Below are 24,844 nucleotides of genomic sequence, written 5' to 3'. Positions count from 1 at the left end.
TAATATGGCATGTTGTTATCAAGAAAGTGGAGTGCTGCTATGGGTGGGAGTTTACAATGTGATTTGTCATTTGCTACTTTCAATATTAAGGGAGATTTGATCAAAGTCAATAGGGAACCTAAGAGTATATACATGATAGAGGAAGATGACAACATGACAAATTTTGTGGATATAGACATTAATGCATTCAGAGCTGATGTTTTGACTTTGAAGAAATCTAAGCATAGGTATCAGTTAGAAGTGGAAGTTGACACAAAAATAGACAAAGGTGATCTATGGACTGTTTTTTTGATTGTGCATGTTGCAAAGATGGATCCAGTGTAGGCAGTTTTTTGATATCTCTAGCAAGGGTAATATACAAATTCTCCTTTACTTTAAGTTTCCCTTGTACTAACAATATAGCAGAGTATGAGGCTCTGTTGTTAGGTCTTAGATTAGCTCATAAGCATGGAATAAAGTGTTTACATGTTGTACGAGATTCTGAATTGGTGGTAGCCCAAGTAAGAAATGCTTATGTGTCAAAGAATAAAAGATTGAAATAGTAAAAAATTGTAGTGTGGCACATGATTGAATGTTTTGATGCATTTGGTATAATTTGGAAGGATATGAAAAATAATAAAATGGCAGATTTACTAGCAAATATAGCAATAAAACCTAATGATATCAAATTTGTTGGTGTGTCTAAAATTGAGATTCAAAATAGACCTTTTATCCTTGATAACATTTAGAATTGGCAAGTGTTTGAAGATGACAAGGATATTCTGAGAATTTTGAATTGTGAGCATATGTTGTCAAGACAAGAAATTGATTGTGCAACTTATGTAGAAAATGTAAATGGAAAAGATACTATTTTTGGGTAGGAAGTTGTGCAATTGAAGAAAAATAAAATCCTAAAGGGTCTAGTTATTTTAGAAACTATTTTTGATAACCAAGATAGGTCACAAATGGACACTAGTGGATATAGTGCCAAGGATTTAAAGGAGGTGAACTTGGGAACTTAGGAAACACCTAAAAAGGTGTATATTGGTAAGAAATTGCCTCCTAAAATTAGGAAAGATCTAATAAACTTGCTAAGGAAGTATAGATGTGTGTTTGCATGGTTGTATGATGATCTAAAGGCCTATAGAGAATATCTCTTTCAACATGAAGTCCTTTTGAAACCAAATGGTAAACATTTTAGAAAAAAAAAGGCTAATAAACCCAACCTTGGCTCCCAAAATGCAAGAAGAATTAATCAAGTTAAGAGATGCTGGGATCATAAAGCTTATAAGACATTCTTCTTGGGTATTCAATTTAGTTCCTATCATGAAGAAAAATGGAGACATAAGGTTACGTGTTGACTTTAGGAATCTCAATATATCTTCCTTAAAAGATAATTATGGATTTCCAAATATGGAAGCCATGTTGCAAAGGGTCATTAGCTCAGAATTGATGTCCATGATGGATGTGTTTTCAGGTTATAATCAAGTAGTTGTTAAAGAATTAGAATAGTTTAAAACTACTTTCACTACTCCATGGGGTGCTTATGTTTATGTTAGGATGCCATTTGGGCTTACCAATGTTGGAGCTACTTTTCAAAGGGCTATGGATCTGGCTTTCACTGATATTATTAAAAAATTTCTAGTTGTGTATCAGGATGACCTTACTACTTACTCCAAGGATGAAAATGACCATTGTATGCACCTAGAAAAGGTATTTATCAGAGCCCTTAAATATGGAATATCTCTAAATCCAAGGAAATGTAAATTTGGTGTCATTGAAGGAAAATTGTTAGGACATCTAGTTGGCAAGCATGGAGTAAGGATTGACCCTAAAAGGGTAGAAGCAATAGATAAGATTCAGAAACCCAAGAGTGTTAAAGGCATCTAGTCATTCTTTGTATAGATCAATTTTCTTAGGAGATTTGTGACAAATTTTGTAGAGATTAGTAGGCCTATATCAAGAATGCTAAAGAGAGGATCTGAGAGAAAATGGAATGGAGAACCTAGTACTTTATTTCAAAAGATTAAACAAGCTATTAAAGATACCCCTGTTCTCAGAGCCCTTGATTATGAAAAACCAATGCATATATTTTATTTTGCCTCATTTCACACTTTTGCTACAGTACTATTATAGAAAAATGAAGAAGCTTATGAGCAACCTATTGCATTCTTCAACAAGTCCTTGCAAGTAGCAGAGCTTAAGTATGACATCAATGAAAAATAGGCATATGCACTGGTGAAAGGAGTTAAGGCTTTTTGATGTTACTTGATGTGAGCTATTGTCGTTGCTTTTGTTCCTATTGCTGCTATGAAGGACATCTTTTCAAAACAGGAGGTATCTGGAAGGAGATGTAGATGGATTAATAGGATACAAGAGTTTAACATTGATATTTAGATTACTAAACTGGTTAGGGTTCAAGGTTTGGCTAAATGGATGACAGAAGCTAATTTAGAGGCAAACCAAATCAATCAACTTGATGATAGTTGCAGCGAGATTCTTTGTGATATGGATATCTCTGATTGGTATAAAGACATAATTTATTATTTACAAAACATGAAATGTCTATCAGAGCTAACAAATAACTAGAAAAGATCCCTCAACTTGCAAGCTATAAGGTATGTTATAGTACAGGGTCAATTATGGTGGAAAAATATGGAGGGGATACTTATGAAGTGTGTAGATGAAAATGAATCTAAAAGGATCCTAAAAGAAATGCATGAAGGTGTATGTGGTGGTCACTATATGGCAAAAAATACCACTCATAAAATCCTAAGAGCTAGTTTTTGGTGGCCAACACTTTTCAGAGATGCTCATGAATTTGTGAAAATATGTGATACTTGTCAAAGGTTTTGTGGAAAGTTAAATTTTTTTGGAAATTTACCACTAAGACCTATAGAAGTGCAAGAACCATTTCAATAATGGGGAATTGATTTTACAGGTGAGATTTCAAATAAATCCAGTGGTAGACATTTTTGGATCCTAGTGGCTTCTGATTATTTCACTAAATAGGTGGAAGAAATCGATACTAGGAATGCAACAAGAAAGGTGGTGATTAATTTCATCCTAAATAATATTGTGACCATATTTGGATGCCCATAGAAGATTGTAACTAATAATGCCATGTGTTTTAGATCAGAGGAATATAAAGATTTTTGTAAAAGGTACGGCATTACAAAATACACATCATCACCTTATCATCCTCAAGGTAATGGTTAGGCTGAATCAAGTAATAAGAGTATATTAAAAAATAACAAGAGAATCTTAGGAGAAAACAAGAAGGCTTGGGACTCAAAGTTGCCATTAGCTCTGTGGGCTGACAGGGTTATTGTGAAAAAGGCTATTGGATGTGCCTCATTTGATCTGGTTTATGGTATACAGGCTAGACGTCCACAAAATAACCTAAAGGAGATGTATAAATTTGTTCAACTATATGAAGATGACATCATTGATGAGATGCAACTCAGAATGGATGATATCTTGCAATTAGAAGAAGCAAGGAGAGAGTCCTCTGTTAAAAATGCCAAGTTACAATCACAAATGAAGCATTTGTATGACAAAAGAGCCAATGATAGGAAATTTGAAATAGGTGACATGGTACTGATGTGGAATGCTAGAATGGAAGATAAAGGAAAGCATGGTAAATTTGATCCAATCTAGCTTGGCCCATATACCATTTATGATAAAAATGGAGATGATTCATATTTTTTGAAGAATTTAACTGGAGGTATTCTTGAATTGCTAGTTGATGGTCAATTCTTGAAGAGGTACTTTTCTTACAGTATCTGTTTTCCATGAACAATAGCATTAGGGTTCTTGGCTTGTCTGTACATTTTGTATATTTTGTAAATCCCTGTAAATAGCCTTTCTATACAATTTGGTGTCTAGTTTCTTGTTTCTATGCATTGTTTTGTGCTCTCTGAAGAAGTTGTCATTTTTTTATCAAGTCTGTGGTCTGCTCTCCCAAAGATTCTGAATTCTTGCATAAACTTAAGTAGTCTATCATCCCCAGATAGAGCCACTATTGGTCTGATTTTTTGCATGATAATTTTCCCTTTCCTAGGTAAAAAATCAGACTGGATCTACTGATGGAGTAAAAACCTTTTGAAAAGATGTGAATATTCTCCATCCTTTTCAAACTTTCTATGGCCCGAGTCTCCCCTTTTCCTTTTTGTTTCTCACAACCCGATCCCTGAAGGATCTATGGTGGTTGCTATCTCACTATGAAAAGATGCAAGTGTATTACCCTTAGCGACATAGCGGCTGCTACTAAGTTGAAAGGTGGTGCCATCAAATGGATGTGCAATTTTATTGTTATGTTAGAAGCATTAATGTTTCAACCCTGAATTGCACATAGTCACTGGAGGTCACTATATCACTATCGAGAAATTTGTATTTCTCACTGTTAGTGACATATTGCCTTGATAGAAAGTAATCCTGTGGCACCATTTTAGAGAAGGTGGAACCTAGACAATGCTCTGTTAGATATCAGTTATAAAGTTTTGGCACATAATGGAATCTAGTGGGATACACATATACACCAAGAAAAGTGACAACATCAGAGGTCACTATATTGCTATCGGGAAACTTGTTCTTCTTGCTATTAGCAACATAACGCCCAGCCAGTAAACAAAAAAAAATGGTGGGACACAGGTGGCATGGTAATATGGCTAGGTTTTTAAAATATGAATTTATATGCCAGCAAAGAACGGTTTTCTCACATCATAAATAACTAGACTCACACGCTAATTCATGAAACATATGAAAGATTCTAATCATCAGATCAATCATATATCTACGATCATCGCTATCTCGCTATGGTGAGTTGCACGAAGGCTATGAACAGTGACATAGCAACAAGGGGCCCACCATATTGCTCTTCAATAATGCATCAAATATTCTCCACATGATCAATGCAAAATCAATAGTCCTCGCTATCTCGCTATGGAAAGTTGCAAGTTTTTTAGTCTATGCAACATAGTGAGTATGGGACCCACCACTTCTTCAAGGTACTTTGTTTAGTTTCTCTACCTTTGATTTGGTCTCAGATCGACAACCATCACTATGTCACCATGAAGAGTTTCTTAGAGGATATGTATAACGAGATAGTGATTCAACAACATGTGTCCTCAAAATTCTATGGGTCCAGTTCAAAAGTACCAAAAATAAACCAAAGGTATGAATGGAAGCATTTTATTTGGTTGACTGCCAGCATGTTAAGAAGAAAGTGGGTGGGCCCAATTTTCATTCCATAATCATTGATCTTGTCTTGATCAACACTTGGCGCTTACTCGCAATTTCAAAGTGCAAGAAATTTAAGGAATGTGGGTAAGCAGTAATGCAACATGTGGCCCAAATCTTAAAGGTATAAGGATCATTGCCTTTTGAATTAGAATTGCCTGATGTGGAGAAAATCTACAGGTAAAATTTAAAGCTGATTGCAATTTGGAGGTAACAGTTAGTAAGAGTTAAATATGGCATCAAGCTCAAAGAAAGGGCACAGATATTTCATCTAGTGATCCTAAGAATTGCAGCAGGAATTATGCAGAGAGGAGGTGCGAATTTAATGTTGCAGATGAAATTGCAATCAGATTTGGATACATTTTCATTTGATTTAAGTCCTTCAGCCATTGTAAGGATGAATTGAATGTTTTGGAGGTGGTTGAAGCAAAAAAAAAAAGAAAAAATTGGCAACTATACAAGTTGATCTTCATAGTAAAGTAGATATAACAAGTAAAGATCATATTGTTGGAGCCACAGTGTAGATTGTGATGATTTCTTGATATTCCCTCATGAGATATTTGCATATTTTAATTGGGGATATAGCAGATATTTTGGCATCATTTATGGTTTTCAAAGTGCAGGTAGATGAGGAAGTTCAATTTCAAAAAATCCATCTTGAAGATCCTTTTAGTGGGATAGATGTCAATTCCAGATTACAATTCCTGAAAGATCTTCTCTCCTATATATCTTCCTTTTTTGTTTATTGTAAGGGTTCCAATTTTTAGGACTTGTGAGACCACAAGGTTGGCTCCAATGTTTAGAATTCTGATACCAATTTTCCTAGTGTTCATCTATTATGAATAGCATATTGTATTCCTTTTGAGGTATTTCATATTACACAATCATCCTTTGTGTATTTTTTGAGCTTTGGTATGCAAATGATGTATTGGTTTCAAAGAAATTAATGCAAAGAGTTTAACCTTCTTAGTTTCACTCTGATTTTCATCTCCCTCTTTTGTCATCTGTAATGTTTTGTGTTTGAGAACAAAGAGTTTGAACTCAGTTGCAATCCCTTAATGTTGTATATTAGAATAGATTTTCTATTCGAACAAATAGCCAAGTAAATGCTTGTTTATACTGATAGGGTTGTAGGTTACACCAGAAGGATTTTATGATAACTACGAGAGTTGTTATGAAGATTGATGTCTGTTTGCAAGTCAAATAGATAGATCGAATGGCTAAATATATGAGTATACTTTAGGTATCCATGAACATGTTAAGGTTTAGTTGATGCCAAATGGATAAGGGACTGGTCAAACTGAAGGATACATGTTCTCTGTTGTTGCATACCCGGGTTATGCTGAGAAAATCAAATCCTTAAATCAAAATCAAATTCAAATCATCTTTACATTTTATGTTATTGAACTATAATAGAATGGCATCACTCAACTTATGAGATTCATAGATTTGCATTTAGCAATTGCAGATTTGTGTCATTTCATGAGTTATTAGAAGATATAAGGGTTTTCATCTGCAGTAAATAGGTTTAAATTTATGTTTTAAATGCACTAGTACTATATCTCAAAACCTCAAGGTTAACCTCCCTAGGTCTTTCAGAGCCTGAAGTGAAGAAGGATTTATCCTTATGGTTGGCCCAAGACTGTAGTCAAGTGCATCCATCATAGGAATTTTCTAGCCTTACATGCATTTGTCTAGTTTCTTGGTTATTTCGAAAACTATTAAATTAGGAGCCAACACATGGTAATCACTAGGATGTTTGGTAGGAAGTCTAAATCTTGTTGGCTACTGAATTACATGGAAAACACTGTAGACTGATCAATGAGCTCGCTAACCTTACAAAATCTGAATAAGTGTTGTCATTAATAACAAACTTGACTTAATGTCAGCAATATATATATATATATATATATATATATATATATATATATGTATGTATGTATGTATGTATGTATGTATATATGTTTGTATGTATGTATGTATGTATGTATGCATGTATGTATATGTATATATATATATATACATATATACATATACATATGTATATATATGTATATATATGTATATCTATGTATATGTATATATATATATATCTATGTATATGTATATATACATATATACATATACATATGGATATATGGGTGAATGCACAAAGTTGGGTCGCAATTCTGCGGAAGTCAAATCCACGAAATGAGACCTCTTAGAAACGGGTACCCAATTTTAAAAAATGGGCACCCGTTATTTTTAAAAATTGGGTACCTGTTTTTTATTTTCAAAAAACGGGTACCCGTTTCTAAAAAAATTAAAAACTCAAATTTTTAAGAAACGGGCACCTATTTTTTAAAAGCAAAAAATGGGTACCCGTTTCTTAAAAATTCAATTTATTAAATTTTTAGCGAATTTTTCATGTCGTTTTTAGCTTTTCAAAACAGGTACCTGTTTTTTGAAATTTAAATAACGGATGCCCATTTCTTACAACATGAGGTGGGATTTTTTTTTCCTACCTCGGATTTTGGTTTGGGACAGGCTTGGTGAGACCAAGCCTATGCCTTGACCTCTCAAGATTTGGCTAAGGCATTGAACTGACAAATTCATGCCTTGCCATAATTTTTAGAGGGTCTTCTCGATCAAATTTTTTTACAAAACAAAAACCCATTAGAGCTCTCACTGTCTCGATTTCATAAATATAAATTTTATAGAGTTATGATATTATTTACTATTTTTTATTATTTTTTAATCAAAGGTGGTACCTAAATGTAAAATAGCAATGTTCACTAAAACTTTAATAACTTTTTTATTTTATATTTTTTCTTAAATTAATTTATATGTCATCAATATACATTCAATTCTTTTGAAGTTAAAAAAAAAAATTGAAAAAAGTGAAATTTTGATCAAATTATGGTGTCCGTACATGAGAGGTTTTAAAATTTTATTTTATAGCCAACTAAAAATTAATTTAAAAAAATATATTCATTAAAAAATTCAAGAAAAATATTCTCATCAATCTTTGGTGTGTCAGGTAACTCCATTTAAAAGGATTTGCAAAAATTCAATCATTTGTGTCAAATTATGATGTCCGTACACAAGCATGGTATGGTCCTGAAACAAGCATTTTGAAAAATTGGTTTTTAAAGATCCATACCAAAAAAATAATCTATCATATGGGTATAGAAATAAATTATATATTCAAAAAGAAGATTCTAGGCACTACAATTTTTATTTCTAAAGTTTTTTAATATTTAATCTCTAAATGGCTCAAATTTTGGCATCAATTGACAAAATATTTCAAAAATAGGAAAAACACTTCCACTTTTTGGCCAAAAGTGAGACCCAACTTCTTGCACTGACCCATATACACACACACACACACACACACACACATATATACATATATACATATACATATATATATATGTATATACATATATACATATATATATTTGTATATGTATATATGTATATATATATACATATATACATATACATATATATACATACATATACATATACATACATATGTACATATATATATGTATATTTGTTTGTGTGTAGAGACATAAAGACACACACATATATATACCTATATTTACATATATACACTAATGCAATTGTTAGAAGACAATAGTAGGACTTTATCTAATAAAAACTTACAATGAACTTTTAGATAATTGATCTATGGTTCAGTCCTCCCTACTTCTTAGAATTCATACTCTTTAGCTTTGATAGCTTGTTCACCTTTCAAGAATTCATCCCCTTAAGCCTTCTTTCTATGTATGCCAACTATAGTCTTTTCTATTCAGCCACTAGATGAAGCAACACCATAGACTTCTTGTCTTCCCTAGCTTCTCACACATGACAACCTTTGCTTCTAGCCAGCTATCTCTATAAATAGATAATTTACATCTTTTTCCACTTAACTATAATCGTCAATTTTAGGGTTATGTAAGATTCAATGATTCTACCCACTTTTCTATTTTTGTCCCTCTAGAAATTCCCTCTACAATTTTCCTTGAATTTAACTTAAAATGGTTTACCTTGAATTTTGTGCCTTCAGCTCATCATAGTTATCTTCAACACACTTCACATAATTCAACAAATCAAATGATTTGGATCATATTTGTCAAATCTTTGATTTGACCCTATTTATTTTCACTCAACTTCCACAGTGTTCTATCACTTAGCCAACACTAGTTCACTCAACAAACACTAAAGTTTATTAATGCTCTACATCAACTAAAATTTGCTCAACATATACTAACTTTAACTCAGCTTCCACTATTTGTCTGATTTTCTCATCACCTATTTATTTTCACTCAACTTCTACTATTTTCTACTTGGCTTGTAGTGATTTCTTGAGAACACTTGGAGAAACTTTTCTTACTTGATCTTCTTCTAATCTTTGCTTGAATAATCTTTCATTACAAACTTTATGTAGATAACCAATACATTATAGTATCAATGTCTTACTATGTCTTAGTACTCCTTTTATGTACCAAATAACTCAACCTTCCTCTAGGTTCTCGTGTTATCTTCTCTTTTCAAATCTTTTTCATCAATCAACCAAATGATAACATTTAGACCAAAAAGAAATTGTCTCACCAAGAAGTAGCAGGTTTGGCATCATTGACAAAATAATGATTGTTGCATTACAGATTCTAAACTTCAAACACGCTCTTTTCAACAATCTCCCTCTTTGGCATTGATGGAAAACCAATACCAAAAGGAAAATTAATATCTTTAAAATTTCTCCCTCTATTAGTATATGTCCTTCCTTTGTATAGTGTAATGTAATCTTTGTCAATCTCTTTCAATGTATCTCTCTCTATATATCTCCCTCTTCCTTATATCTCCCACTTTGACAACAATGCCAAAGACTTGCCATATTTTTATGCAAATATAATCAATTTAGGTTCTCCCTCTATCACCTTAAATTTGACCATAAATCTTTTGATTCAGCTCCTTCATTACTTTATGCATCTCCTAAAGTAAAATCCACTACATCAAGTTGTAAGATACAACATTCACCTCAGTTGATGTATGCCAGTACTCATTCTTCTTAACTAGCTTTGGATAGTGGTATCACCACTAGTTTACCTCTAAGATATTCATGGGCATCCTTAGGTAAAGATTTTGTGAATATATCATTTATCTATTGTTTTATATTTACATATTCCATTCTCTGTTCTTTGTCTTGAACCAACTTTATCAAGTAATGATACTTGGTTGCAATATAATTTTTCTTTGTGTACATCACAAGGTCCTTTGATATATTTAAGTATCACTTGTATTATCACAATAAATTACCACACCTTAAGTAATTTCTTCCTTCACGCCTTTGAGTAGTTTTTTGATCTATACCACATTTGTACAATTTATTGCAGCATCCACATATTTAGCTTTAGTAGTTGATTGAGACATACAATTTTGCTTCTTACTAGTCTAGGTGACCAATCTCTTTCCTAAGAAAAATTCTCCACCATGTGTACTCTTTCTATCATCAATGTTTCTAGCCCAATCAACATCTGTATAGGATCTTAACTCAAATTTATCATTTTTTCCATAGTATAGACCATAATCATCTATTCCATTCAGATATCTCATAATTCTCTTGACAACAATCAAATGGTTCTCTTTAGGATTTGCAGAGATCCTTGCAAAAATCCCAATAGCTAATGCAATGCCAAGTGTACTATGTACCATGTATTGCAACTTTCCAATCATAGCCCTATACAATGTTTGATTCACTTTAGTAGAATCATTAGTCTTTGAGAGTTTGTCCTTTCACCATAGGAGTGGTAACTAGCTTTGAATCCTCCATGCCAAAAAAATTCAATATTTCCTTTAAATAATTATATTGAGTGATGTAAATACCATATTTCATTTGATATACTTGCAAACCAATAAAGAACTTGATTTATCCAAACATAGACATCTCAAATTATTTCTTCAATTCACTTGCAAATGTCTTACATAATGTATTTTGACCTCCAAATATGATATCATTAAGAAAAATTTCAGATAATAAAATACCTTTACCTCCTTATGTCTTCAAATACACATTTTCATTATCATTAGTCTTCTCAAAACCAATCTTCACAAGATAATTGCAAAACCTTTCATACCATGCTCTTGGGGTTTTCTTTAAACCGTATAAAGATTTGTGTAGACCACGTACCATGTTCTTGTTGTTTGGCTCAACAAATCATTCAAGCTATTCTATGTAAGCATACTTTTCTAGTATACCATTCAGAAATGTTGACTTCACATCCATCTAATAAACTCTCAAACTTTTCTATGCAAACTGAGCAAGCAAATTTCTTACTCCTTCCAATCTTACAACTAGGGACAATGTTTCTCCATAGTCAATTTCTTCTACTTGTCCATACCCCTTGAAAACTAATCTTACCTTATTCCTTGTGATTTCACCATTCTCATCTAACTTATTTCTTTATATGCACTTGGTTCCAATCAAATTCTTGTTCTCTAGTCGAGGTACTAGAGTCCATGTTTTTTTCTTCTCAATCTATTCAATCTCTTCTTTCATGGCTTTACTTTAGTCTTCCTTCTCTAATTCATCTTTCATTGACTTAGGCTCATGCAGGCTCAACAAAAATGTATCACTTCTCAACATACTCCTTTTCATTGGTCTAGCTTCTTTATCTCAAATAATTTGTTCAATAGGGTGATGTCTTCTGACATACTTTAACAATCTCAGTTCTTCTCTTCTTTCTTTAGTGGATCTTTCAACTTTAGAATCACTGTGTACTTCTCTATTAGGTAAATTGGAATTCCTTTCATGTACATTGATCTCTAAATCATATTGTATCTCACCTTCATCCTATAGCTCGATTCATGAATGAAACTCGATTCCTAAATGCAACTTGACATCCATTATATGTCACTCAATAGTCATTGATACTTTTTGTTGTTGATTTACACCTTGGTTCACAACACCTTCATCAACAAGCATATCTTCATAAAAGTATACAAACGATTTGTACTCTTTCAATTCCTTCATAGATTTAGCTTCATGTACATCTATATATTTATCAAACTTCATATTTGCACTTTACACAACTTTCTTAGTGTTAGTATTTAAACACTTATAATATTTTCTTCTTGTTGAATAGCCAAGGAATACACTTTCTTCACTTGTAGCATCAAATTTACCATTCCTATTCTCCTTAGGAATATAACACTTGCTCCCAAATACCTTGAAATATTTTAAATTGGGTGAGTATCCATACCATAGTTTAAAAGGTGTTGAATGAGTAACTTTTTTGACTTTTACTTGGTGCAAGGTATACACAATTGTACCTACAGCCTCTCTCTAGTATTTCAAAGAAACATTCTTCTCTATCAGTAATGTTCTTGCATAGTCCATTTCAAATATGTTCCTCCTTTCTAAAATGCTCTTTTGTGGAGGGGTCCTAGGTGGAAATTTTTTTCCTTTTATTCTTATACCATTATAGAATATCTCAAACTCATTTGATGTAAATTCTCCACATCTATCAGATCTTAGACATTTCAAGATTTTTCTAGTCTCCTTTTCAACTCTTTCCAAGTACCACTTAAAAATTTTAAATGCATTAAATTTTTGTTTCAGAAACATAACTGTCATCATCCTAGAATAAGCATTAGCAAATAGGATAATGTACTTGTTACCTTTGTAGATTTGCACATCAATTGGTCCATACAAACTATTATGAACTAATTCTAGAATTTCTTTAGAGAAGTGAGTCTTACTTTTAAAATTAGATTTTGTCATCTTACATAACTAAGATTTTTTGGAAATTACATTATCAAGTTTCTTTCGTTTAGGCAAACCTATGACTATTTTCATGTTATTGACATTGACAAATTTATCAAAGTTAACATGACATAACATTTTGTACCACAAACACACATCATCAAATTCTATAAAAAGACAAGTAGCATCATTCATGCCAAGATGAAATAGATTACCTCTAGTCTAATCTCCATTTCAAATTAATTTTCCATCAGTGTTATAGATGTTTTCTTTCTTGTTCTCAAATTCAACTTTGCAACCTAAACTATTTAGTTGTGATACAATCAACAAGTTATAGTTAAGTTCTTGTACATAATAATCATTATCACTCATGATATTTTTTGTCAGTTTGATTGATCCTTTACATTTTATTAGATAACATGCATCATTACCAAATCTTACACTATTTCCATTGTAATAATTAAGGGTAATGAACTTAGTTTTATCTCTAGTCATGTGATGTGAATATCCACTATCAATGATCCATCTGTCACTCTTGTTCACATAAGATACAAGTGTGTTTTCCTCATCCTCATAAGAATCTCCCTTCATAGAAATATATAAAACTTTATCATCATGCTCATCAAAATCTTCTTTTTTTCCCTCTTTAGTAATGTAGCAAGACTTCATTCCTTTGTCTTTATAATCTTTGTTGTTCTCATCTGTTTTACTTTTGTATTTTTCTCCACTTCCATTGTTCTTCATTTCTAGACATCTAGCAGCAATGTGACCAACCTCATTAAAATTAAACCACATGATAGGTAGCTTACCTTTGTATTTCCATTTGTCTCTATGAAATATCCTTGCCAATAATGCTTCAAGATCTTCTACATCATCTTCATCTATATCATTATCACTAGAAACATGCTTGACCCTTTTATTTTCCTCTTTAAGTTCTTTTAATGACAGTTTAACTTTGAAAGAAGATTCAAAATTTATCAAAATTAGAGAGTTCAAAGGTAGTGAGTATACTAATCAGTCCTTTAAGGGTCATATTACTACCAAGAACACACCTTAGTTCTTGTATGGAAGAGACTCTAACAACATAGATATGAAATAGTCTTCTTAGTACTTTGTTGATTATTGTCTCATTATTAATAACACCATTAGCTCCTCTTATATCATTCACACATCTTTGATTCTTGTGCAATATTAGATAATGGTCTCACCTTCTTGCATTCTCATGTCATCAAACTTTCCTCTTAGACTTTCAATTTTGGCTCTCAAAATATTTGTATCTCCTTCATAAATTATTTATATAGCATCCCACATCTTCTTTGCAATATGATATCATTTGATGACATCAAAATCTGACTAGCTTAGGGTAGAGGCAAGCTCTAACATTGTCTAGCTCTGTTCTTTCTTCTTTTTTAGATCATCGATAGTTAGGGCTCTAGAAAGATCAGTATGCTCAATAGTGATGGTAGATTGTGCATACTCTCCAAGACCTCCTAGATGTAGCTTCATCAAACTTTTTCATCCAAGGAATTTTTCCTTGTATAGTTTGGGCACCTCCTTTCTATAAATCTTGGTCTTTATCTTTTGCTACCTTCAAACTATTCCCTCACAAGAACCAAAGCTTTGATACCAATTATTGGAATTATTGAGAATAACTGAGAGGGGGTTGGTGAATCAATTATCCAAGGTCTAGATGTGAAAATAAAACTTTTTAGTGCTTAACAAATCTATATCCATAAAACCATAAGATGTATGGATTCATTAGATCATACAATACCTTAAATTAGTAGGTTACTGTCCTAGGTCAAAATAACTTTGCAAAAATGTAAAAATGAAATACCATAAGCACATTCACACAATTTGATAGAAGGATTTTATGTTGAAACCCAATTTGGAAATAGCCACTAGTAACATGATACCCAATTTCACTCTTTTGATGTGATGGTTGTGAATGGCCAACCCTGTTAAAGGTTACAATACACACTGTTAAATAATACCTAGTTAAAGGATTTTAATTATTATGTTAATAGTGAGCCTTGTTAGAGGACTTTAGAATAGTTTATTAGAATAGAACTGATTAAAGGATTTAGAAATAACTATTAGGTCAACCTTAATCCAAAGGATTTTATCAACAATGGTATAGTTGTTAGAAAGAAAAGTCAACACTTGATCTGATAAAAACTTACAACTCACTTGTAGATTATAGATTTTAGGTTCAATCTTCCTTCCTTACTAGTATTCATACTCTTTAGCTCTAATAGCTTGTTCATTCTTCAAGCATTCATTCCCTTAAGATTTCTTTCTTTGTATGCCAAACGTAGTCTTTTCTTTTTGGATCACTATATTAAGCAACACCCGAGACTTCTTGTCTTTCTTAGGTTCTTGCACATGACAACCTTTTCTTCTAGCTTGCTATCTCTCTGAATAGATAATTTAAATCCTTTTTCTCTTAAACCACAATCATCCATTTTAGGGTTATGGAAGATTTAATGAATCTACCCATATTTTCATTTTTCTCATCTAGAAACTTTATCTAAAATATTCCTTGAGCTTGCCTCAAAATAGTTTACCATGAATTTAGTGCCACTAGCTCATCATTTTTATCTTCTATGCACTTGACATAATTCAAGAAATCAAATTAGCTAGCTTAGATTTGTCAAATCTTTGATTTAACACTATTTTCTATCACTCAACATCCACATCATTTTGTTACTTGACCAATGCTAGTTCACTTGGAAAACACTAAATTTTACTGATACTCAACATCAACTAAACTTTACTCAGTATATATTAGCTTTCACTCAGCTTCCTCTATTTTTCTCTTTCGTATCACCTATTGATTTTCACTCGGCTTCTACTGTTTTCTACTCAACTTGCACTATTTGCTTGGCATAGACTTTTCTATACTTGATATTCTTCTAGTCTTTTCTTGAATAATCTTTCATTACAAACTTTAAGTAGATAGACAATACACTATAGTATCAATTCCTTACTTAGTGTTAGTGCTCCTTTTATGCACCAAATAACTCAATCTTTCTCTAGGTTCTTTTGTTATCTTCTCTTTTCAGATCCTCTTCATCAATCAACCAAATGATAGTCCATTTAGACCAAAAAGCATTTTTCTCACCAAAAAGTAGTGTGTTTGACATCATTTACAAAATAATGATCATTCCATTACAAATTCTACACTTCAAACAATGTCTTTTCAATAGTTAGACTTAGGAAAATAGTTAGTTTTATTGTTGAAGTTATGATTTTTAATAGGTTTAGCCTTAGGATAATGGTTTAGGTCTATGTCATGATTAGTATTAAGATTGTGTACCTTGTTTACCATTATTATTTAATATTTTTTATAGGGTTTGATAAGGTTAAGTTTTATGGTAATAGAGTATGATTACATCTTCCTAATTAGAGATAATTATTTTTATCTATTAGTTGTACAAATGTGCACAAAATAATACACCAATGTTTTTTTTCTAGTTGACCTTCACAGATTTATTTATTTTTATAATTGACCTTGAAAATCTATTCACTGTACCTATTGCACCCTAAGGTGGGATTTCTAGTTGTATCTACAAGTAAACTAATTCTACCTTTTATTAACACTTTCTTGTTACATATTTAGTATATATTTAAGCTAAAAAGAAAATTTTTATTGTTACGTTACATGTAAAATATAGACAATAAAATCAACCTATGATATTAGAAAAACCTTTTTAAAAAAAAATTAAAGAAAAGGATCTATATTGTCTAACCAAGTCCTAGGGGCCTATTCAAGGTGATAGAGGAAATTTTCAAGTTTAATATATCGAATATGCACCAAGTTGTTGTTGTGATATACATATATACATGTACATAGCTTTAGTTCATTTTACATATAAAGGTATTACTTTCATGTATTATTTGATATATCATTTAGAATATATTTTAATACACTAAGATTGATTATTTATTATTTAAAAATTAAAATAAATGCTAACTTGAATTTTTCATATAATGTTAGCGATTCATACATGTGAATGTTTTTCAATAATTGAGAGAGTGTAATGCTTAGGAATTTATAAATTTAATGCATCTACATAAGATATTAAACATACATGCATCATCTTAAACTACAAGATTAGGGTTGCTTGGTTAAGTTTTAGAAAAAAACATTTTAGGGTACAACTTCATAAAACATGGTTAGGTTTATTGTTAGGGTATGGATATGGGTAGCTATCATCATGGTTTAAACTTATGTTCAAAATTTAGTGTCTATAAGGTAGGGTTAGGAATATAAGGTTTGAAACTTGACTTATTATGTAGATCTAGGCATTTAAGGTTTATTGTTTGATATAGGATTGGAGTAAGGGTTTAAGATTAAGTGTATTACATAGGGTTAAGTTAGGATGTACATAAATTAATGTCAATGTTACTATGGCTCTAGTTAAGATTGGATTACATGGTTAGCATTAAAATTAGGATAGACTTATATAATTCAATTTCTTTTATGGATGAAGCATAATTTTTACTAGACCTAAGGATAGAATAGGGTTATGATTCAAGTAGAGCAAAATATGAACTAGTTATATTTATGGTCAAAAAGTGAATTAAATTGTTATGCTTCAAGATTATCGTTAGAGTTGAATTAGGACTATAATTACATAAGATTTGGATTATATAGATGAATTAAGGATACAAATAGGGTAATAAGTTAATATCTAAGATGTAGAAAAATATTTCATAAGCATGTATTTAAGTGTAAAGTGTAGACTCTAGTATAGTGTTTATACAGATCCGAACCATAAAGTATGGTTAATATTCAATATGTATAACAAACTAATTTACAATTAAGATATTTAGTTGAAATAAATCTAAAACATCAATGTAAATACATATTTAAACAATCTAAACATTTGATGCATCTATCTAAACATTTGTCACTTTAAGTTTAATTATGTGTCATATAAATTAAATACATTGAAACATCTAAAATAATAAATTTTAAACGAACATCTACAAAAAAAAAAAGTTTAAATGAACATCTTGTTGGAATGTTCAAAATGGGAAGAGTACTTCTGAGAGCGGGGATGGGGGGGAGGGGGGGGGGGGGTCGAATCAGAAGGACCACACTTTTATCCTTTCTCAATCCTTTAAGCTTATAACTGAAAAGTAAACTACATGCATGTATACATATAAATGAACATAAAGAAAACACATGCAATAAAACATAACACTAGATTTGGTAACCCAGAAACCCTCTAGGAATAAGAAGGTAAAACTGGGGTGGCGATGATACCCACGAAAATTACTACAGCAATAAATGTTTGACCACGTCTAATGGTTTGCCCTATGAAAGGCCTACCCTGTTAAAGATTTTACACTATATCAATAGTGACCTGATTAGAGGATTTACAAACACTTTACATGAAGTGTTATCTTGTTAAAGGATTTACAATAAGCTATTGAATTCACCTAATACAATAGGATTTTCAATCACCTTCACCAAATGTTCTCCTACCTAGCTGTTAAGCTAACCTATCAATATAGGATTTCCATCTTCTAATACAATGGCAAGAAAGTATTAGAATAATAAAATTGATAGTATGCAATCTCTAATTGTTGCATTTAGGCACTTGATCTTGTCTCTTTGATCTTGACCTTCTGAGATATGATATCTGATCATGTCCCTTGTCTCTTATACTATTCTAATCAACTATATGTATAATTCCTCTTCTATTCCTCTAAGTCTTACTCCCTTCACACTAAATTTGTCTATAATTTCCCCATACACTGTTATCATCTACACAAGAAATGGAGTTTTTGACCTACTTTTAAAGATTATGAAGATTTAGGGTTAGGTATGGATCTACGATCCATATTGAATCTTAAGTTCTCGCTCATTCTTTCTATTTTCCTTATTGGTTGCATGCCTTCTCCATTTTTTTGATTGGTTGATTGTTGATCACATAGGGAATGTAAAATATTTGTCCTTATCCCTTTTTCTCCATCAAAATCCTTCTATGTTAGCTCCAAAAATAGTTTACATATGAGTTTGTGAGGGCACAAACTCATATGTTGATTCTATGTTACTCAACTCATACTGGACTACTAGTACTTGACACATATAATATCCTAGATTGATTGACACCTATTACAATCAATCTTTGTCAGCACATATGTAATTCTGACTTGCTCAACATATGAGGCATTTTGACTTGCTTGGCATCAATTGTGACTTGGAACCTATATATCACTCAACACATATATACTGTTCAGCACCTAAAGTCACTTGACACATGTTGAAAATATCACTCGACATACATTGTGGCTTGGCATACATAGCGTACTTGATATCAATATAAAAAGTGATTAAATGTGTTGATACTCAAATTTCAAAACCATCTAAGGACCAACAATCTCCCCCTTTGACATGAGTGTCAAAAAACCTTAACTAAACATTACTAATTTGTCCTTATGAGTACCTTATCCACAAAATTTCAAAATTGTTCAAAATACCTTAACTCCCCCTAAGTTGATTGTGCCTTGACATTATTGAAACCAAAATTCTATGTTGATGTGCCTGATACACTTTTTCCTTTGCCTTGTTCCTGTATTCTATACCTGTATGTTGTTGTGTCCATATAATTGCAAAAAGAATTGTATCTCCTCATCTTGGCTATCAAAATTTATAGGCATTCTACCCCTTAGTTATTTCAAACTATTGTATCTTTGTTCACAAATATATCTCCCCCTTTCCTTATTATTATTTCTCCCCCTTTTTGACACTAATGTCAAAGGGTGCTAAGGAGTAATAACATATTTAGCAAAAAAAATACTATTTACCTCCATTATTGTTTTGAGAGTTGCATCCCAATTCTCCAAAGCAATGTCAAGTGACTTGTGCTAGATGGCAGTCTATGTAGCAAGGTGTACAAGTCCATCAAGTGTAGAAAGATTTGGATCTTTCTTTAATATTGTTTCAACATACACTTGCTCCTTATGGAGGACTTCTAAATGAGGGGTTATAGAGGATTGAATTTGCATTAGTTCAGCCTTAATATTAGCTTCCTTTGCTCTAAGTACAGCTAACTCCCTTTGAGTGTGAAGTGATTGTGAAAAATGCTTCTCACTTTGAGCTAGATCTCTAGGCAATTGCATGCTAGATATTTTCAAATTTCTTTCCAAGCTCATTATTCTTTGATTTGTTTCTTGTGTGAAATTGGGAAAATCACACAACTTCTTGTAAAATGAAAAAATGTTTTCAAGGACAATTTTGACCTTATCTATTTTATTGGCCAACTCTACCTATTCAAGTGCTATGCTACTTGATAGCTTTTCATTTAATTTTCCTTGAAATTTTCTCTCTAACCATTCCATGAGTTTGACATTGGTATCCTGGTCTTCATTTGTCACCTGGTCAACTATGTCTAATAGTTGTTCTATTATTGGATTTTCTTCATCTACTGACCACAAGCTGAAGGCATCCATGAAGATTTCCTTGATTTCATGAAGTGCTTTCTTATGTTTGAATTCTTTCCTTAGTATTTCTTGCCTCATCCTTTTGTCTAATGCATTTTGCATTTCAATCATTTGTGCCATTGTAATGGTCTTGGAATCATATGAAGAAATCACAATATCTTCACCTAGTTCAGGGTCTCCATAGTGAATTACCCTTGCCACTCTAGTTGAACTCAAGCCTGGAGTTGAGAATTGTAAAGGAAAGGCTTCAGTACTAGGCTTCTGAATGATCTTTGTAGGAGTTATAGTCTTTGATAGTTGTACCAATGTTTGTATGGTGGCTTGCTCATTTTCTTTTGAGGTATCCTCTTTTTCATCTGACTTCCTTTCCTCTGCACTCGATATCTGAATAGTATCACTTGTTGCACTTGGTGGAGGTGGTGGTGGAAGCATTAAAATCTTAGTGTTAGTAGCTTTATAGGTGAAAGGTGATTCTTGCATTTTCACCTTTACTTTTTGTGGTGTAGCTACTACCATTTTTAGTTCATCAACACTCACCAATATAGGGCGTGTTCATAATTGTGCTTGTAAAGTAGATTGGTGAAGGATCTTGGAAAGATCCTCTATAGTAAGGGGATTGATGTTCTAAACAGAATTTTCAGGAACATCCTCGATAATTATTGTTTCTGCAAGTGTGATGGTTGTATGAGGTAGACTAGGAGGTGGCATTTGTGTGTCTTGTACACTCTATTCATCTTGTTTCTCTTCCTATTTAGCCATTGAAATGTCTTCCCCTTTAGCTGATTCCTCTTCTTCTTTCTCCTTATTCTCTTCCTCTCCTTTTTCTTCCTTGCGTTTCTTTTCCTCGTCTTTCTTTTCTTCTTCCTTCTTCCTTTTTTTCTACCTCTCCTTTTTGCTCTTCTACTTTTTTTTCCTCTACCTTCACTCTAGCACTGGTTTCTACTTTATTTGCTTCCACTACCTTATCATCAATTATGTTATATATTATTTTCCAGAATTGTGTGGATTTATTTACAACATCTTCAATCTTGTTTTGAAGGATGGAAAAGGCTTTGTACTTGGGTACGAACTTGCCACTATGTTTCTTTTTTTCCTTTGTTATTTGAGCCTTTGTAATGTCAGGCTTTACTTGAGCTAGGGTAGATTCTCTAATCTCCCTTTCCATCTTTAGACAATAATGTCACTTATTCTCAATTATCTCATATAGTTCCTTGGGCATAGTATTGTCAACCTCCAGAGGTGTGTTTTTAGATTCTGTCATCATGGCATACACAAATTACTCTACTTTATTCTGCTCTTCCCTACTAAGCTTATTGACATTAAGATACTTTAAATCATTCAAATCTACATTTTTAATCTTATTACAAAGTTTATCAATTACAAATTTAGGAGGATGGCTTACCACTTTAAATTGGCTAATGTCCTCTGATTTTGTTCTCTCTTCATTATCTGTATCTGGCTATGCCACATACCTTCTTCTCTTCTTGGGCTCTTTATCAGGTTGTACAGTGGCTTTATTCTTCTCTTTTGATGCCTCTTTGGCCTTTTGAGTGGTTTCTCTTGTAGTGACCCTTGTTGCTAGAGTTGGCTTAGCTTGGGCTAAGTTGTAGGCTTTGTTTTTGCCTTTCTCTTCTTTTTATTGGCAAGTGTAGGTGTTTCATTGGCTTCTTCTCCCTTGTTACCTTCCTCCTTGTCTTCTCCTAGGCCTTGTGTCAGCTCTTTTGGGCCTTGCCCTTGCTTATCTTCTTCTTCACTATCTCCTTCTACTTCTTCTTCCTGTTCTTCTTCACCTGCTTCTCCTTCAATGCTTGCTCCAAAAGTCTTCTTTATCTTCCTTACCATTTTATCTTTCTTCTTTATCAAAAAAGCTATTTTAAATTTAGTCTCAACTTTGGACTTGATAACATCATATGTCCCAAAGTGAAGAGCTACAGGTTATCTATTTCTTCTGCAAGTAATATTGTGATTATTGTTGAGGCTTCATCTATGTCAAGCTCATATCCCAATGGCCTTAGCCATCTTACTCTTGTTATTACTGCCTAAATATAGGTCTAGTCAATGTCAACGAAGAAGCATATGTCATTGACATGTTTCTCTACTAATGAAACTGGTATTCTCATTCTTTGCTTCATAGACTTCTTAAAGTCTTAAAAATAATTTGTCATCTGAGCCTTAAAGTTATCTCACATTTGATCAATGAACTCATTGATTTGTGTAATTGTAGTTTTGTTGGGGTTCCAATTCACCTTTCCCATAAAAGGAAATTCTTCCATAACATAAAAGAATATACATACAAGAACTGAACCAAATTTTCTTTGTGCTCCCTTGGATCTTCTTATAGCTCCCAAAATTTCATTAATTTTCTACAACATGAGCTCTGACCAATCATATGTGTGATCTTTCTTCACCAGTTTGTAGGCTACATCAGCTGCTAAACATGGCACACTATTCAATCTACTAGACTGATAGAATTTGTGAGATATTATTCTCACAGCAAAATCCAAAAAGGGATCAGTTATAGTATCAATTATCATTCCCCTATTATTCCATATTTCTCCTATATTTTTCTCAATGACCTCCTTTCTATCTCTTCTCAAGGTCTTTGGTCAATCTAAGATTGGGAATCCTGTAACCCTATGAACTATTCTCTTGGTAATCTTAATGGGTCCTATCTCTAGCCATAGACATCCATCATGAATTTGACTCCAAAAAATGTGAATCCATTCAATTTTGAATCCTATAGGGTAGACTAGGGCATTGGTCAAACCCTTTTTCTCAACTATCTCGAATTCCTTTTTCAGAATCTTGTTCTTACATAGTTTTTCATAAGCTCAGAATATTTCAAAATCACCTATAGCACCAATTTTACAATTGTAACATTTTCTCACATCCTACACCATGACTACTTTAGGTGGAATGATGGATAATGCACCAACTGGGACATTTTGTAAGAAACTTCAGGGATTGGCCTAAATTCGAGCTATTTTACTTCATTATTGGCTAACTAACTCTCATGACTCTCTTTTTCTTTGGGGTTTCTTGAACTAGCGGCCATTTTACCGAACTAGGGCTTAAATGTAATAAAACTTTAACTTCTACATAGCTCGACATTTGATAAATACCTTTTAAATTGATGAGTTTGTGCTAAATTATTGTTGGAATGTGTGCAAATGGCTAGTAGGTTGTTGCTTGATCACTTGATCACTCTTCTTATCTTTTCTCTTCGATTGAATGGTGTGAAAATGAAAAAAAAAATGACCTTATACTTGTCAAAGACCTAGCATTAAATGCTTCATGCATACAACTGTAAACTCAACTCCCATTGTAATCTATTTACTCAACCTCCACTAGACTTCTATTTCACTCAGCTTCTATTATTAACTTGGCATCTATTGGAGCTTTACTTGGCATCTAAGGACATTTTGGTAGTATTTGCAAAAACTTTAGATTTTGACCTAGCATTTTGCTCATGCAGATTTCTTCCTTGCAGTGCTCCTTTGTTCTTTGGAATGGATGTATGATTTAACTTTGTATATCAGTCCCATACACCTTTCTTTTGGTTAGTTGGATGAAGTGTGGTCACTTGACCTTTTGTGTGAAGTGATCTCTCCATTTGATGTGTTGCACTCATCTTTCTTCTTCCAAGTCTTATTCATTTTCCCTCTTATTTGTTCAACATCAACCTTCTCTTTTCCTTTGTTGACTTTTTTCTTGGGTGCTTTTGACTTTGTTGGGAAATTTCTATTGATATGACCAGTTTTCAAGCAACTGAAACATGTAGTTTGGCTTAGCCATCTATTGTAACTTCCTCTAAAATATGTCCTTGTGCAATTTTCAAGAATGTGTCCATACTCCTGACAATAGTTACAGCTATACCTAGTATTGTAATCCCAGTTGTAGTGATGTGCATGGTTTGTTCCTCTTGTAAGCTAATTAGGTGTCCACATAGGCTTTGATCTGCATTCAAATGCTTTATGTCCATACTTTTTTGTAGTTGTAGCAGTGACCTTCAGATCTTGGTGTCCTCATAGTCTTGGTTCTACAATCATGTTGTTGATGTCCTTGCTTTTTGCACTTATGACAAAAGCTTGCATTGGTAGGCTTTTCATGCTAATGACTGTTCTTGCTCCTACATACATTAGATGTATGTCCCTTTTTACCATAGAAATGACAAGTAGGTTTTTTGTTTTCAATTTTTTTGCTCCTTTCTTCTATAGTCTTGGATGATTCTCCTTATTCAGTGTTGGTGTAACCAAGTCCTAAAGTATCATTACTAGCCCTTGGTGATTTCAGTAGTTGCTCAAAGTACTTGATAGCCTCATTGGGTCTATTGAAGCTTTTTTCTATCTCCTTTTCTCTCTTCAATTCATTCTACAATTGTTCATTTTGCATCTTCAAGGTGGAAATCTCAATGTC

Source organism: Cupressus sempervirens, chromosome 5 (genome assembly GCF_028749045.1).
Source record: "Cupressus sempervirens isolate cs-2001-9-10 chromosome 5, ASM2874904v1, whole genome shotgun sequence".
In the NCBI taxonomy this organism is placed as follows: Eukaryota; Viridiplantae; Streptophyta; class Pinopsida; order Cupressales; family Cupressaceae; genus Cupressus; species Cupressus sempervirens.
This window is presented reverse-complemented; position numbering follows the sequence as displayed.